A 15,710-nucleotide genomic window follows, 5' to 3' on the forward strand; every position below is an offset into this window, starting at 1 on the left:
ATTTCTACCCCATAATTTCCAAATTAATTGACAATCCACACACAATATTTATGTGTCCGAAAATAATAATACTCCGTAACACATTAAATATTCAAAAGGTAACAAATACAAGCAACACTTTTGTTAAACAAATAGAATAAGGAAAATTTGTAATTAATAATCCAATTTTTGCCCGGTTTTCTTTAATTAAGCCTACCTATGCGATATTTCTAAATAATCCAACCTTTATAACCCAACTACTATTATTAAGCCTGGATGACCGGTTACCTGCTACAAAGTCAAGGAAAATTTGTAATTATTAATCCAACATTTTCCCGATTTTCTTTAATTAAGCCTACCTATGCGATATTTTTAAATAATCCAACATTTATGACTCAACTACTATTATTAAGCCTGGATGACCGGTTACCTGCTACAAAGTCAACGTTAAAAACGTTGACAACCTAAAGTTGGTTTCCCTGCTAAAATATTGGACACGTTATCATCACTTGCAACCTAAACAAGGATTTCATTTTTTTTGTCAAAAAACACTTAACCTTTCTCTTCTCTGTACCGCGTTTCAATTCCTCTCTCCTCCACTACTGCTGCTTCAACCACAATTGTACTGGTTCATGACATCATCAGTGATTTTCTTGTGGAAATAGGTGACTTCATCCATGCGCATTCAAATTTCGTCTCCAAAATCGTACAATTGAAGGTGAACTTAAGAACCTTAGCGTTTTTGTTCCTGTTTTGGTAAATTTTGAATTTTGGGCTTCCTTGATGGTCAGTTTGTAAAAACCCGAGTTGTTGCAATAATATAGTTTTTTTTTTTGTGCGATGTTGGTTATTGTGGTCTTGTTGAAAATTTAGAAAGAAAAAAAAACCTTGAATTTGAAGAAGATCCAGATCCAACAGGCAATTGCTTTACCCCAGCCATAGCAATTGCTGATTATTTTTGATGAACTTCGAATGGAGAGGTATGAGGGATCGACAATGGTGGAGAAGAGGTAGAAGAGAAATAATGGAGAGGAGTTCAGAGATGAAGCAGAAAATCTCAGAGGAGAGAGGAACGAAAATTAAAATAGCAATTAAAGAAAATAAGGGGGAAAAAAATTATAATTGTTATATGCCTCGTAAGGGTGAATACCGCCTATAGCAGGTTAGTAACTTGTTAGGCTTAATAATAGTAGTTGAGTCATAAAGGTTGGATTATTTAGAAATATCGCATAGGTAGGCTTAATTAAAGAAAATCGGGCAAAGGTTGGATTAATAATTACAAATTTTCCATAGAATAATTGGTTAGCATATTAGCCATCAAAGTCGCACTAAAATCAGTACTCCCTCCGTCCCGGAATATTTGACCTGTTTTCCTTATCGGGTCGTCCCTTAATACTTGACCTGTTTCTAAAAATGGAAATATTCTAACAATATTATATTATTTCTCACTCCACCCTTATTAACCCACCTACCCCCTACTCCATACAAAAAATAATTAAAAATTTAACCCCTACTCTCCCCCAACCCCACCTCTTAACCCACCTCCCACTAACTACATTAAAATAATACCCCATTATCAACTACTACGTATTAAATTAAATAAGTCAATTCAAGTTCCTTAAACTCTGTGCCGGTCAAACCGGGTCGAGTTTTCCGAGACGGAGGGAGTATCAACTTTCAATACTTGCAGTTGTATGTTGCATGTACATTAAAGAGTGTTAAAAAAAAGATTGTGATTTGGTGCTCCTTAGAACTTTTATCCAAGTGAAGAGGTGTCAATCATGGGCAATAATCAATATTATTATTATTATTATTATTATTATTATTATTATTATTATTATTATATCAAAAGCTTCAATCAAAATACAAAAAATTAGTGGGAAGCCAAGATACAATCTGGCCCCCCACTCCTCTATCTATAGCAAAGTCTATCCTGGTGAAAATATGAGCAGCAGCACGAGCCCCAATGTCTTGAGTGCTAAAGAACTTCTGAACTCGCTTCATCTACACAACAGCATCCTTATCCAGTTCCCCCAGAGAAGAAAAAGATAAAGGAAGAAAACCATAAACAACTTGCTTCGTACTTGACCCGCTTTCGACTAGCCACATCAGTCACAACCCGTTCCGGAACAAAGCCAGATAACCCAAATTGTGTCATAGGAGAAGATCTCGTCAAGTCAACACACACACATCACGTCCCCGACCCGAAGAGTATAGTAACACATCTGCGAGTCGGAGAACTCCGTCGTTCCCTCCAGACAGACCAATATCAACCTCTTTCCGTGCCGAAATCCCATACCGTTAACAAACATCAACAAAGGTATTCCGAACAACATTATGCCGATGTTTAATACCCACAATACTAGCTCACGACACCGCATGGTCACCGAAGATATCCCCACAAAAACCCTGGAGCAAGCAGAACATGGTAACAAAACAGAGAACAAAGGAACACCCAGCCGGTAACACAGCACACATCGGTAAGCCTTAGCATTCATCGTCTGTCCCAAACCTGAGATGGGGACCGCCCAAAGCCAAGTAGAGCTGTGATCTCCCTGCTACGACTTCCACGATGTCGATTGCCGAGGAGATAAAGAAAAAGTGGATTCAGCAGATGCAGTAAGCTTTATGAAATAAATATCTGTCAGTTTCTTCATGAGTTTAGGGGCAGCGACCTCACTAGGGTTACTCAAAAAATCAGACTCCATAATCCTATTAAATAGACTCAACGCATCTTCAAAGGCTCGACCAATACCAACAATGACAGCATGTCGCAGAAGCTTGAAGGAAATAATGCCCTTGATCCAAGTATGCATTTAATGCTAAGTCTTATAAATGCGGTTCAGTATTAATTAACAAAAAACAAGTTAATAATTCAGTGAGATCAAGTGAACTGAATGCCTAGCTAGAGGCCGCTTCAGTTCAAGTGGAATTAATAATATTAATCCACAACTTACTCTTGATTGGACCCGTAGGGTCACACAAATAGTACGTGAACGGATCAAGTATTTAAGTGAATATATTATTCATTAAGTACTCCATTTATGATCATTCGGAAACGACGGATCTCGGTTCCAGTGGGAGCTGAAATCGTCAAAAGGCAAAATAAAAAATACTCCAGAAATGATGATATTGCCGGAAACGGAAATATGGTTCATGACGGAAATATAAATATTATCCAAGTCGTAGATGTTGCCGGAAACGGAAACATGATTCGTATCGGAAAATATTATCGAAAATAGAAATATTGCCAAAATCGGAAATATTGCCGGAAACGGAAATATTACCGGAATCGGAAATATTGTCGGAAAAGGAAATTATTTCCGTAATCGAAAATATTAACGGAAATGTAAATATTTGTTCGAAACGGAAATGGATTCCAGAATCGGAAGCTCGACGAGCGACAAGCCGGCAAGCGAGCCGGCCCATCGCTCGACAAGCAAGCAAGGCAGCAGCACCATGGGCCGCGCTTAGCGAGCAAGGCAGCAACTCCATGGGCCGCGCCAAGCCAATGAGCAAAGCAGTAACAGTGCAGGCCCGCCAAGGCAAGGCCGCAGCGCGTTGGGCCTAGGCAGGCACGCGCACCAACGTGGCTCGTTGTGGCTACGTTGGGTTGTTTCGTCTTGGGCTCCAAGAAAGGGTCGATTGCTTAAATCCCAAGTAACCTTGTATTGAGTATTCCTAGTCCTACTGGAATTGATTTAATTAAGAGTTTAATTAATGTTGCAATTCTAATTGAATAAGAATTTCAATCCTAGTAGGGTTGGTAATTCTAGTAAGACTTAAATTCCTTATTTCTTACCCTATAAATATGAGGCTAAGCCCTCATAATTATAAACATTGAAAATCATATTATTTATTCTCATTGTGTTCAAGGGAGAACATAATATAGCCTAACACGCATCACACATTGTATGTAGCGGCGTTTAGCTCCAAGCCCTTCAAGTCACAGGGACTCGATGGTGTTCCACCAACGTTTATACAGAAGTATTGGAACCTGGTGGGACCGAATATTTGTGAAGCGGTCCACGCTTTTTTCCAAACAGGACACTTACTGAAGGAAGTTAATCAGACTTTTATTACCCTCGTCCCAAAGGAAGATAGACTGGAGGAATTGGGAAAATTCAGACCTATTAACCTATGCAACTCCACCTACAAGATCATCTCAAAGTGTATGGTGAACAGGCTAAAGGTGGTGATGCCGGACCTAGTTGATGACTACCAGAATGATTTTGTTCCGGGGCGTATGATGGTGGATAATTGCTATATGGCTTCAGAACTCAATGCTCATGTAAAAAAGAAGACAAAAGGAAAGCACTCTGCAGCAATTCTGAAAGTTGATCTCAGTAAGGCCTATGATAGAGTCAGATGGGATTTTATCCATGCGGCCCTTTCTGCCATGAACTTCCCGGAGGTGTGGATCTTCCGTATCATGGAGTGTATCTCAACGGTCACCTACTCGGTCCTTGTGAATGGTGAGCCCTCCTGCTCTTTCAGCCCAAAAGTGGGGCAACGACAAGGTGACCCTTTATCTCCTTATATCTTTATTCTGTGCATGGAAGTCTTCTCTAAGCAATTGTTTCTCCTACAACATAAAAGAAAGATTACGGGCCTATGCGTTGCGACAAGAGCACCCTCGATCTCTCATCTCTTTTTTGCGGATGACGCCCTCTTCTGTTTTAAGGCAAGACAAGCTTCATGCAAGACAATGAGGAAGTGTATTGATTCCTTTTGCGACTTCTCAGGGGAAATGATCAACTTCGACAAATCCACCATCATGTTTAGCCCTAATACAACCCTAGAGATTGCGGATAACCTCACCTCCATTCTAGGAGTAAAACCTGACTCTACTTTAGGGGTGTACCTTGGCTGCCAAATGGACATTGATGGTAGGACCACTTTGGGACTACGAAGCATCCATGGCAAGATTCTATCGAAGTTGTCGGCGTGGAAATTCCTCCACCACAACCAGGCGGGAAAGATCATGCTTATAAATGGAATTCTTGCATCCCTTTCAGCAAATGGTATGGCTTTGTACCTAATTCCCAAGGGTATTCCGGATAAGATAACGTCCACCATTATGAGGTTTTGGTGGAGCTCATTTACGGACCGGCGTCCCATCTATTGGAGGAAAAAGGAGATCCTACAACTGCACAAATCTGAGGGAGGGTTGGGCATTAGGAGCTTTGGGGCTCTAAACACCGTGATATGTGTGTTTTATATAGTGTTTCACCCCCGTCCCTTAGTACATTTTTGTGTCAAATGAGCTCTTAGGAGCCATTTTCAGTACTAATATGTGTTATTTAGCGTGCCTTGAGTTTCAGGTTCAATTATGAGAAATTGGTCTTTTTAGACCCGTTTCGTGTTGATTTAGGCCATTACACGAGCCCGAGGAAGTTCAGGACCTTTATCGTCGACTTTCGGGAGCCTTAGATGCTTATGGTTGAGCCCCGGGAGTTAGACTCGGTAATATGGGCGAAGGATATTGAAGATTGCAAATCGCCCTGTAAGCTGAGGGCGAAATGCGACCATCGGGCGGAATTAAAAGAGAAGTGAAGCCATCTACACGCGCCCGATCGGGCGCAGTTCGCCCGGTCCGGATCGGGCGCCCATCAGAAGCTGATTTCAACCTTTTGCAAACCGCCCGATCGGGCGGAATTTGGCCCGATCGGGCGAATTTGGCCCGATCGGGCCGACTATCGAGCACTGCGCCCGATCGGGCGACGCCCACCTCTGCAGCTTTTTCGCGTGGTTTTTTTTCCGTTTTTAATGTTATTTTTGGGCAAACTATATAAGCTGGCCTTTATTATTTTGTAAGATCTCTTTGATTCTAGTTTTCTATTACTTAGTTTATTTTTAGTTCTCTCTAATTCTCCAAACACTCAGTTTTAATTTTAATCAAAGATTCAAGTTTTATTATTTCATTGTTCTTCAATTCGGTATTATTTCTTGCTCTAATTTAATTCATTGCTTTAATCATGTTTTCCATTATGTTAATTGCGTTGTTATTTATTATCATGAGTGAGTAGTTTAATTTCTAGGGTTTAGGGGATCCATGAATGCATGATTGGGATTATATGTGGACTTGATTATTGATTGATTGATTATAATTTCTATAGCTTATTATTATTGCTCGTCAATTCTGTTCGGCCGGACTATTTTGATTTGAGTTTGATTAACCTTAGATTATGCGCCGAGAGGTATAAATCTGATGTTTTTGGTCTGTGGCTATTAGATAGGAATTATTTCTAGTACGTAGCGAGAGCCCGCTAGTTGTTTTATCCTAAGGAATTCATAAGATTCGAGAGATGCATGTTTTCCTAGTTATGATTGTTAATTGATTGTTATTGTCCGTTGTCAAATCCCGGTCTGCATTAATGGTGAACCGCTGCCCTAGATTCCTTTAATATTGTTATTTTCCGATTTGATTACTTGTTTTAGTTTAATACACAAACCAATCCAATTCTTGTTACCATAGTCTAGATTAGTAATTTAATAGTAGAAAGAACGTCTGTTTCCGTGTGGATACGATCCCTGCTTCCCTTGCTATATTTTTAGTTGGTGAACGTTAGGTTTATCTTTGATAGGAGTGCGATTTAGCCTGTCAAATTTTGGCGCCGTTTTCGGGGAAACGGTTTTATTTTCTGTTATTAATTGTTTTTCTAGATTATTTTTTGTTACTTCTCAAGGGACTTCCGTTCCTTGAGATCGGATCTCACGACTGTTTTCTAGTTTTTGCTTGTTTATGCCCAGGACTTTCCATACCAGCGATCTGACTTCGTTCGATCCTGAACCTGAACGGACCTTTCGTAGACGGCGTAGATTCGTTGAACGGTTGAGAGATTATTCTGACTCTGAATCTGACTATCTGATTAGCAATCTATTCCATACAGATTCAGAGATGGGTGACCAAGCACCACCACCGCCACCCCCACTTGTGCCAAGGCTTACAGACTATTCTAAACCAAGTCTGTCTATGCTTCCCAAAGAAATCATGCCTTCCATTGCGGTCGAGAATTTCAAGATCGAACCCCAGCTGATAAACATGATCGAGAGACACCAATTCGGTGAGGAAAAGGGTGAAGATCCTAATCTCCATATTCAGTCTTTCATTCAGTATTGTGCCACCATTAAGCAGAAGAATCTAACACCGGAGCAGACTATGGAGATACTGTTTCCATTTTCATTGAGTTGGAAGGCAAAGCTATGGATTAACAGTCTCAACCGCGCAGCTATGAAAATCACCGATTGGAATTCCTTGGCCCTTGCGTTCTATGTTAAATATTTCCCACCTGAGAAGACAGCTCGTCTGAGGGGTCAGATATTAGGTATCTCTCAACAAGCAGATGAGAGTTTGTTCGAAGTTTGGGAGAGATTCAAGGACTTGCAAAGAGAGTGCCCGCATCATGGTTTAGATGACTGGTTCCTGGTTCAGCAGTTCTATAATGGTCTGGGTAATGAGTCTAGGTGTCTTTTGGATTCAGCTGCCAGTGGGAGATTTATGCAACTGGAGGTGCCTAGAGCTTTAGAGGTGATTGAGGAGATGGCCATCCATAGTGCCCAATATGGGAATCCTAGAGGTTTTGCCGACCGGGGTGTTAAGCATGAGATGAATTCTATTGAACAACTTACTGCTCAGCTAACTGCCCTACATCACAAGCTAGATAATATACAGATCGCATCTTCCCAATCCACCCAACATGCTAGTGTCGCTGCAATGAGCGCCCAATCTGCCAATGTCTGTAATAGTTGTGGGATGCAAGGCCATTATGCACAGGAATGCCGGAGCTCTATCAAACAATGCAATGCATTCCAGTCCTACAAGCAGAACAATCCGTACTCCAACTCTTACAACGAGGGGTATAAAAACAACCCCCTACTATCATATAGGAGTACTAATGTCCAGAACCCCCATCAGATTCAACACCCTCCACCACCACAACAACAGTACCAACCGCGGAGTAACTACAACCCGCAGCCTAGTGGACCACCTGGTTTTCCTCCACAACCTCAACCCACTCAACCTGATCCCATGCTTGTAGAGATGAGGAATATGATGTTGGAATTGCAGAGATCTCTGAGCGAAAAGGATGCCAAAATCGATGCCCTCACTGCTCATAACAAGATCATGGATAAACAGTTGGCACAAATGGCTACTACTCTTGCAGAGAGACCCAAAGGTCAACTCCCTTCACAGCCTGTGACCAGAGAGTCTGTAAATGCTGTCACTTTGCGGAGTGGATATGAGTATGATGGGCCGCCTATGACTATTGAAGAAGAGGTTGAGGTGTCTGTCAGTGGTGCTGTGCCAGAAGAAAGTGATAAAGTGGTCAAGGAGAAGGAAGCTAGCACAAGGGTTGAGAAGAAAGTTGAGATACATGTTCCACCTATCAAACTTCCCTTCCTTCATCGTCAGCTAAAGAACAAGCTAGACAAGCAGTTTGGTAAGTTCTTAGAAGTAGTAAAGAATCTGCAGGTAACGGTCCCTTTCACTGAATTAATTACTCAAGTACCTGCATATGCTAAATACATGAAAGACATCTTGACTAGGAAGAGAGCATTTAGTGAGGTGGAGACTGTTGCATTTACTGAAGAGTGCAGTGCCTTAATACAAAATAAGTCTCCACCCAAGTTGAAGGACCCCGGGAGTTTCTCTATCCCGTGTAATATTGGCAACCTTTTTATTGACAAAGCCTTATGTGATTTAGGTGCCAGTGTTAGTGTCATGCCCCTGTCTGTATGTACTAAGTTGAACATGGGTGATTTAAAAGTTACCAACATAACTCTGCAAATGGCTGATAGATCTGTAAAATACCCCCTAGGTGTTCTAGAAGATGTGCCTGTTAGAGTAGGTAAATTTTTTATCCTTGTTGATTTTGTTGTGTTGGACATGGAAGAAGACAGGCAGATTCCTATTATTTTAGGTCGACCTTTCCTACACACTGCGGGGGCAATCATAGATGTCAAGAATGGCAAGCTGACCTTAAATGTGGGGGATGACAAGGTTACTTTCAATTTAACCCATGTTGCTAAGAGATCTATGGTAGAGGAGTCATGTTTTGGAGCCAATGTTTCTAATGATTATTTTAATACAAATTGACTCATACTAACTCCAACTATCCTTCGGAAAAAGCGCATGTTTCAAATTGTTTTGCAGAGGGAGGTGATCGGAGTATGAGCTCTTCGGCATGGGTTCGGAAGGATGCACGATTTAATGATGCTGAGACCCGAAAGGTCAAAAGATCGGTGAACGGTGGGCACCGTATTCATGATCGGGGTCGTGGTCTGTCACTTCCCACGCCACATAGCTCATCCAAGGCAATTGATTTGACACCAGATGGCACCATCTTTGGTGCCCCCATTCGATGAGTTGTCGTGGCTCTCATCCCCTTCCTTTCGTTGTCTGTGCATAAACTGAGATTGTGTAATGGGGACATTACACCAATCTAATAGGGGATGAGTACTTAACTATCCATTTATTGCTTTCCGTAGTGTACTTTATGCTTTCGTTTTGTGTGTTTTAGTATAATTTTTTATCAAGTGTGTGATTCAGTGTAGTCTTTGGTATTGGAGAGGCGAGATGAGGGTATTTTACGGTTTTGGTGTTTAATGTTATGCAGGTCTAAGGCTCCAAGTCCAAAAAAGTTGAATTTAAGCTGAAACAAAGCAGCATGCGTTTCGCCCGACCCGGATCGGGCGAAGAGCGCCCGATCGGGCGCGTGTCGATTCAAAGAAAAATTTGGGAAATCGCCCGACCGGGCGAAAGTGGCCCGAACGACACAAAAGACGAGAGAAATGCCCGATCAGGCGAAATCCCGCCCGATCGGGCGGTTGATGATGACGTTATAGAAAGGTCAAGGAAGGATTCTGGGCTGAGAAAAGTCAACAAAACAAGGCATTGCATTTCGCCCGATCCGGATCGGGCGAGGAGCGCCCGATCGGGCGCGCACAGAAAGAAGAAAAGGTTTCGAAAATTGCCCGATCGGGCGAGATGCTGCCCGACCGGGCGGAGGGCGATTTCAGCAATAAGAAAACACGGGCAACCCTTATTTCCTTCACTTCCTCTTCATCTTCAACCTTATTTTCTCTCTCTTCCTCCATTAAACCCCAACTCTCACAAACTTCAATCCCTCATATCTCCCTCAAATTTCCACCAAATTCAACACTCTTTACATCAAAATCACCCTCTCATCATCCTCTACAACCTATACCCAACCAATTTCAGTTTGCTCCACTCTCCACCAAACCCCCAAATTCAACCAAAAACTCAAAACACCACCAAAAATTCAGATTTTCACCATGACTAACCGACCAAGGAAGAGTTGCACCACACAACCAAGGAACCAACATGGGGCTTCCACAAGCCGAGCTCGGGAGCCGACACCACCACCTCCACCGCCCCAATTCGAAGCCGATGAGGACTTCCCGGATGTCATTTTTGCTACGGAGTGGCAACGAGACCGATTCATCCACCTCAAGAAGAGGGAGGTAATCCCCACTCGTTTTATTTGTCAAAGATCTTTGCATGCAATGGGTATTGAGAGTGATGTAAAACGTCTTTTTCATGGTGTCGGTATGAAGGATATGTATAGTATGTTGCGTCTCATCTTTAGGCGTATAACTTTGGAATTTCTGAGTTCGTTGGTTTTGCGTAGAGATGGTTATAGAACTGTGTTGGCGGTTCAGTTTCGCTTGATGAACCGTACTGTTACCATGAGTATAGCTGATTTTGGTGGGATTTTTGGTTTGCCCACCGCCTATAGTAGGAAACCTGGTAGTGCTCATAACAACTGTACAATGTGGGGAAAGCTGACGGGTAATGATAATCCCGGTAGTATGCAACACTTGCATGCTTCCAAGATACAACACCCTGTCCCTATTGTTTTCTACAGGTTTCTGGGGTTTACAATTTTTGGTAGAGAGGAGACCCAAAATGTGAGGAGTACTGAGCTAGAGATTTTGGGTGGCTACGTTCTAGAAGGGGAAGAGAGGTATAAAATGAACCTAGCACATCATATGGCCTCCCAACTCTTTTCTATAGCCACTAGCACACATACCCCTCGCATTACCGTTGGTGGGTTGATCACCCACATTGCCATGGCCACAGTTAACTTTGTTGAGGCTAACCAAACCCCGGTTTTGGGTAGCAACTTACTTGATTTGGCCTACTTTGCTGGACTTCGTCGCCTACAGGGGGAGCATGGGTTGTTTAGGTCGGGTGCCATGTGGTGGGTGTTCGAGGGGAACAAGCTTTTCACCTTACCAGACCCTCAGGGCCGCACCCGTTTCAGAGCCGGCCAAGCTCATTATTTATATACTGGATTTGAGGATGAGCCGCAGCCTGACCCGCAGCCCCAGCCTGACCCACAGCCAGAGCCCCACCAGTTCGAGCCTGAGCCTCGCACCTACTTTAGGAGGGGGCGTCGAGGGGATGAGGGGAGGCCACAGGGTAGGCCTACACCAGAGGAGGAGCAGGAGCCCGTTCATGAGAGGTTGGGCAGACTTGAGCTCGGTTTCCATGAGTTCGCGGCTGATCACCAGAGGACCATGTTCCCCTTCTATGATCAGTATGCCAGGCAGGGCTACATTGCCTCGGACACACAGCACCCTTCCTGGTTTACCTATCCCGCGGAGGGATATGGAGCTCCCGGTGCCATGGGCACTTTCACACCCACCCACTACGGTGGGTTTGGAGCAGGCACTAGCGGTTTTGGCGGTCGGGGAGGTGATGATGGTGATGATGGTGATGATGGCCAAGACCATCAGTGATGCTGAGGAGAATCGAGATGGTCCGATACCCCTTGAGCCAATGAGGACATTGTCTGATTTAGCTTGGGGGGTGTTTCACTCACTTGTACATATTAGGTATGTTTTCCTTTTATTTTTGCATTTACTTATTTTTTGTGTGTTTATTTTGGTGTGTTTACTGTTTTCTAGAGTAGTTTATTGCTTTGAAAAAAAAAATACAAAAATACGTTCCGATGAATACAATATCATGCTTCCCTGTGCCCCTTGAACGAAAATTGTTTTGATTCTTGGTATTTGATGATGGGCAATGTAGATGTGTTAGCCATGATTTGATATTCGATTGCTTTGATGCCTTAGCATGAGTCAACTCCGACTAACTATTTGTGGACTTGGTGCTTGACTAGTTGACTTGGTTAAGATGTGTGATAGCTTCCTGGTGTGTCATTGATTTTGAGTATTAATTTGCAACTGTTAGTAGTGTTTTATGACTCATATACATGCCCATTGTGGAGGATGAAGGCATTTTTCTGATTAGGTAGCCTTCAGATGAATCTAGATACATTTATTCCCTTCTTTTCTGCCCATGTTGTTGCTTGTGCCCTTTTATTCGGTGACTAGCCATATTACAAGCCTATGAAAACCCCATTGGTTACTAGTCCCAAGCCTAGCTTTGGGGAGCTAATAGTAGTGAGGTGAGGGAGTTGTAGTGTGCTACATTTTGAGCACAAAGTGGGTATTGAAAATGGAGTTCGTCTTATCATGTTTGTTGTTGAAAATGAAAAGAGATGAAAGAACAAAACAAATGTGAAGGTTGCTAAAAAGAAAGAAAAAAAGAGAGATTGAAAAAGAAAAGAAAGAGAAAAATTTATTACTCTCATAAAAAGTTCAAAGTATTGTTTCAATCAAGTTCTGCAAATTCATATCCTTATGAGTGATTGGTTGCAATTGTGAAAAAAGGCAAGAAAGTATGGTGTTGGCTATTTGTTGTTTTGTCATGTGTTGAGTGGGAGATTATGGTCATTATATTGGTTGATCATGGTTGTTTTTAGGATTTATGCTCCCCGAAGCCAAGTCTTTAAAGCTCACATTATACCCAAATTTACCGCACCTTACCTAAGCCTAACATTACAAGCTTTGAAGACCTTCCGACCTTTGTGCATAGAGTCGTACTTATGTGAAAATAGTTGTATATCAATGCCAGTTATGACATGACGCATTTCGAGTCGACTACTAGGTCGAGTGTATGTTTTTCTAGACACACGAGTGTTGTGAGTTTGGGAGGGTATTGTTCACTTATATGTTGGGAGGAGAGAGAACGGGTACATCTTTTATCCGCCACATAAATGAGTGACGAGTGTGTGAGCACTAGTCTTGAATTCCATTGTGCATTTGTGGTTCGCTTTGCTTGACGATGGTTAGGGTGGATTAGTGGTTGAATGGTTTTGATTGGTTGACATTGATGCATGCTTGTTGGATTTTGCCTTGAATTATGTTTTTCATTTTGAAATATGTGGGGGTGAAGTTGGTCTTGTATTCATCGATGATTTCCATGCTTAGGGACAAGCAAGGATCTAGCTTGGGGGAGTTTGATATGTGTGTTTTATATAGTGTTTCACCCCCGTCCCTTAGTACTTTTTTGTGTCAAATGAGCTCTTAGAAGCCATTTTTAGTACTAATATGTGTTATTTAGTGTGCCTTGAGTTTCAGGTTCAATTATGAGAAATTGATCTTTTTAGACCCGTTTCATGTTGATTTAGGCCATTACACGAGCCCGTTATCGTCGACTTTCGGGAGCCTTAGATGCTTATGGTTGAGCCCCGGGAGTTAGACTCGGTAATATGGGCGAAGGATATTGAAGATTGCAAATCGCCCTGTAAGCTGAGGGCGAAATGCGACCATCGGGCGGAATTAAAAGAGAAGTGAAGCCATCTACACGCGCCCGATCGGGCGCAGTTCGCCCGGTCCGGATCGGGCGCCCATCAGAAGCTGATTTCAACCTTTTGCAAACCGCCCGATCGGGCCGACTATCGAGCACTTCGCCCGATCGGGCGACGCCAACCTCTGCAGCTTTTTCGCGTGATTTCTTTTCCGTTTTTAATGTTATTTTTGGGAAAACTATATAAGCTGGCCTTTATTATTTTGTAAGATCTCTTTGATTCTATTTTTCCATTACTTAGTTTATTTTTAGTTCTCTTTAATTCTCCAAACACTCAGTTTTAATTTTAATCAAAGATTCAAGCTTTATTATTTCATTGTTCTTCAATTCGGTATTATTTCTTGCTCTAATTTAATTCATTGCTTTAATCATGTTTTCCATTATGTTAATTGCGTTGTTATTTATTATCATGAGTGAGTAGTTTAATTTCTAGGGTTTAGGGGATCCATGAATGCATGATTGGGATTATATGTGGACTTGATTATTGATTGATTGATTATAATTTCTATAGCTTATTATTATTGCTCGTCAATTCTATTCGGCCGGACTATTTTGATTTGAGTTTGATTAACCTTAGATTATCGCCGAGAGGTATAAATCTGATGTTTTTGGTCTGTGGCTATTAGATAGGAATTATTTCTAGTACGTAGCGAGAGCCCGCTAGTTGTTTTATCCTAAAGAATTCATAAGATTCGAGAGATGCATGTTTTCCTAGTTATGGTTGTTATTGTCCGTTGTCCAATCCCGGTCTGCGTTTATGGTGAACCGCTGCCCTAGATTCCTTTAATATTGTTATTTTCCGATTTGATTACTTGTTTTAGTTTAATACACAAACCAATCCAATTCTTGTTACCAGTAGTCTAGATTAGTAATTTAATAGTAGAAAGAACGCATGTTTCCCTGTGGATACGATCTCTGCTTCCCTTGCTATATTTTTAGTTGGTGAACGTTAGGTTTATCTTTGATAGGAGTGCGATTTAGCCTGTCACACCGCATTCTTAGGAAATCAGGCGTGGATACTCCACACAAATCATGATACCTTAGCCAGTAGTTTGTTTAGAGGGGGGGAAGACCCTATTACTCTTGGATACAAAGGAACCAGCTTAAAGAATGCATCATGGGCGGCTAGAAGCATGGTGAAAAGCATAGCTACACTCAAAGGAGGAATCCGAAGAACTATAGGAAGTGGGACGACAGTGGACGCATTAGAAGAGGGGTGGACGGCCATGGGTCATGTTCACAGAAAACAAGGGCTCGCCCATGCAAAGCCCATCAAATGGGTAGCGGACCTCACAAACCAACACTCTACATGGGATTTGGGGTTGCTTTGGAAGGAATTCACCAAGGAGTCAGTTGAAGCGATTTTGGCCTCGAAGTTACCGAAGGTGGGCCAGCAGGATGGGTTCTATTGGGGACCATCAAAGAGTGGGGACTTCTCCATCAAAACTGCGTATTGGCACCTAGTGACTAGCGTTCAGCCTAGGGTTAGGAGCCCCTTTTGGGGGGGACTTTGGAGAAGGAAGATACCTCCAAAGTGGAAACTCTTCTGTTGGAAAATCATCAACAAGGCTATCGCTTCCCGGACAAATATCAAGATCAGAGTTAGAAACATTGATGATACTTGTCCACTGTGTGGCGTGGAAAGGGAAACGGATTGCCACTTGTTCCGAGATTGCACGATCAGTACCCATGTCTGGAGAGCAGGTGGTTTGGGGATACACACTCGACTATTGGCCTCAACGACTATTGGAGATTGGTTGATAAATTTCATGTCCTTCTTTTTCAAAGAGGATAAAAAGGAAGATTCGATAGTGGTGGAATTCGTTTCGCTCTCTGGCATCATAGGTATGAAGTTGTATTTCGTCAGGTGCAGTGTTCATCTGTGAGAATTCTGATACTAGTCAAGGAAGGGATGGACAGTTGGACTAAACGGGCGAATCTAATACTCGCAGATTCTGGGATAAACCCGGCCTCGAGGGGGCTCCTGCAGATTCACAAAATGGTTTGAGCAATAGGGAAACCACGTACGACAGGACACATCACTCTA

General features: G+C 42.3%; 1 non-coding gene across 1 annotated transcript; it reads right to left on the minus strand.

Annotated features, from left to right (window-relative positions):
• Positions 1–7,285: 7,285 nt before the first annotated feature.
• LOC130460175 (small nucleolar RNA R71) lies at positions 7,286–7,392 on the minus strand. Its single transcript, XR_008920119.1, has one exon. It is a non-coding gene; the product is annotated as a small nucleolar RNA R71 (small nucleolar RNA).
• Positions 7,393–15,710: the final 8,318 nt, after the last annotated feature.

The sequence above is a fragment of the Spinacia oleracea genome, chromosome 4, assembly GCF_020520425.1.
Source record: "Spinacia oleracea cultivar Varoflay chromosome 4, BTI_SOV_V1, whole genome shotgun sequence".
NCBI lineage: Eukaryota > Viridiplantae > Streptophyta > Magnoliopsida > Caryophyllales > Amaranthaceae > Spinacia > Spinacia oleracea.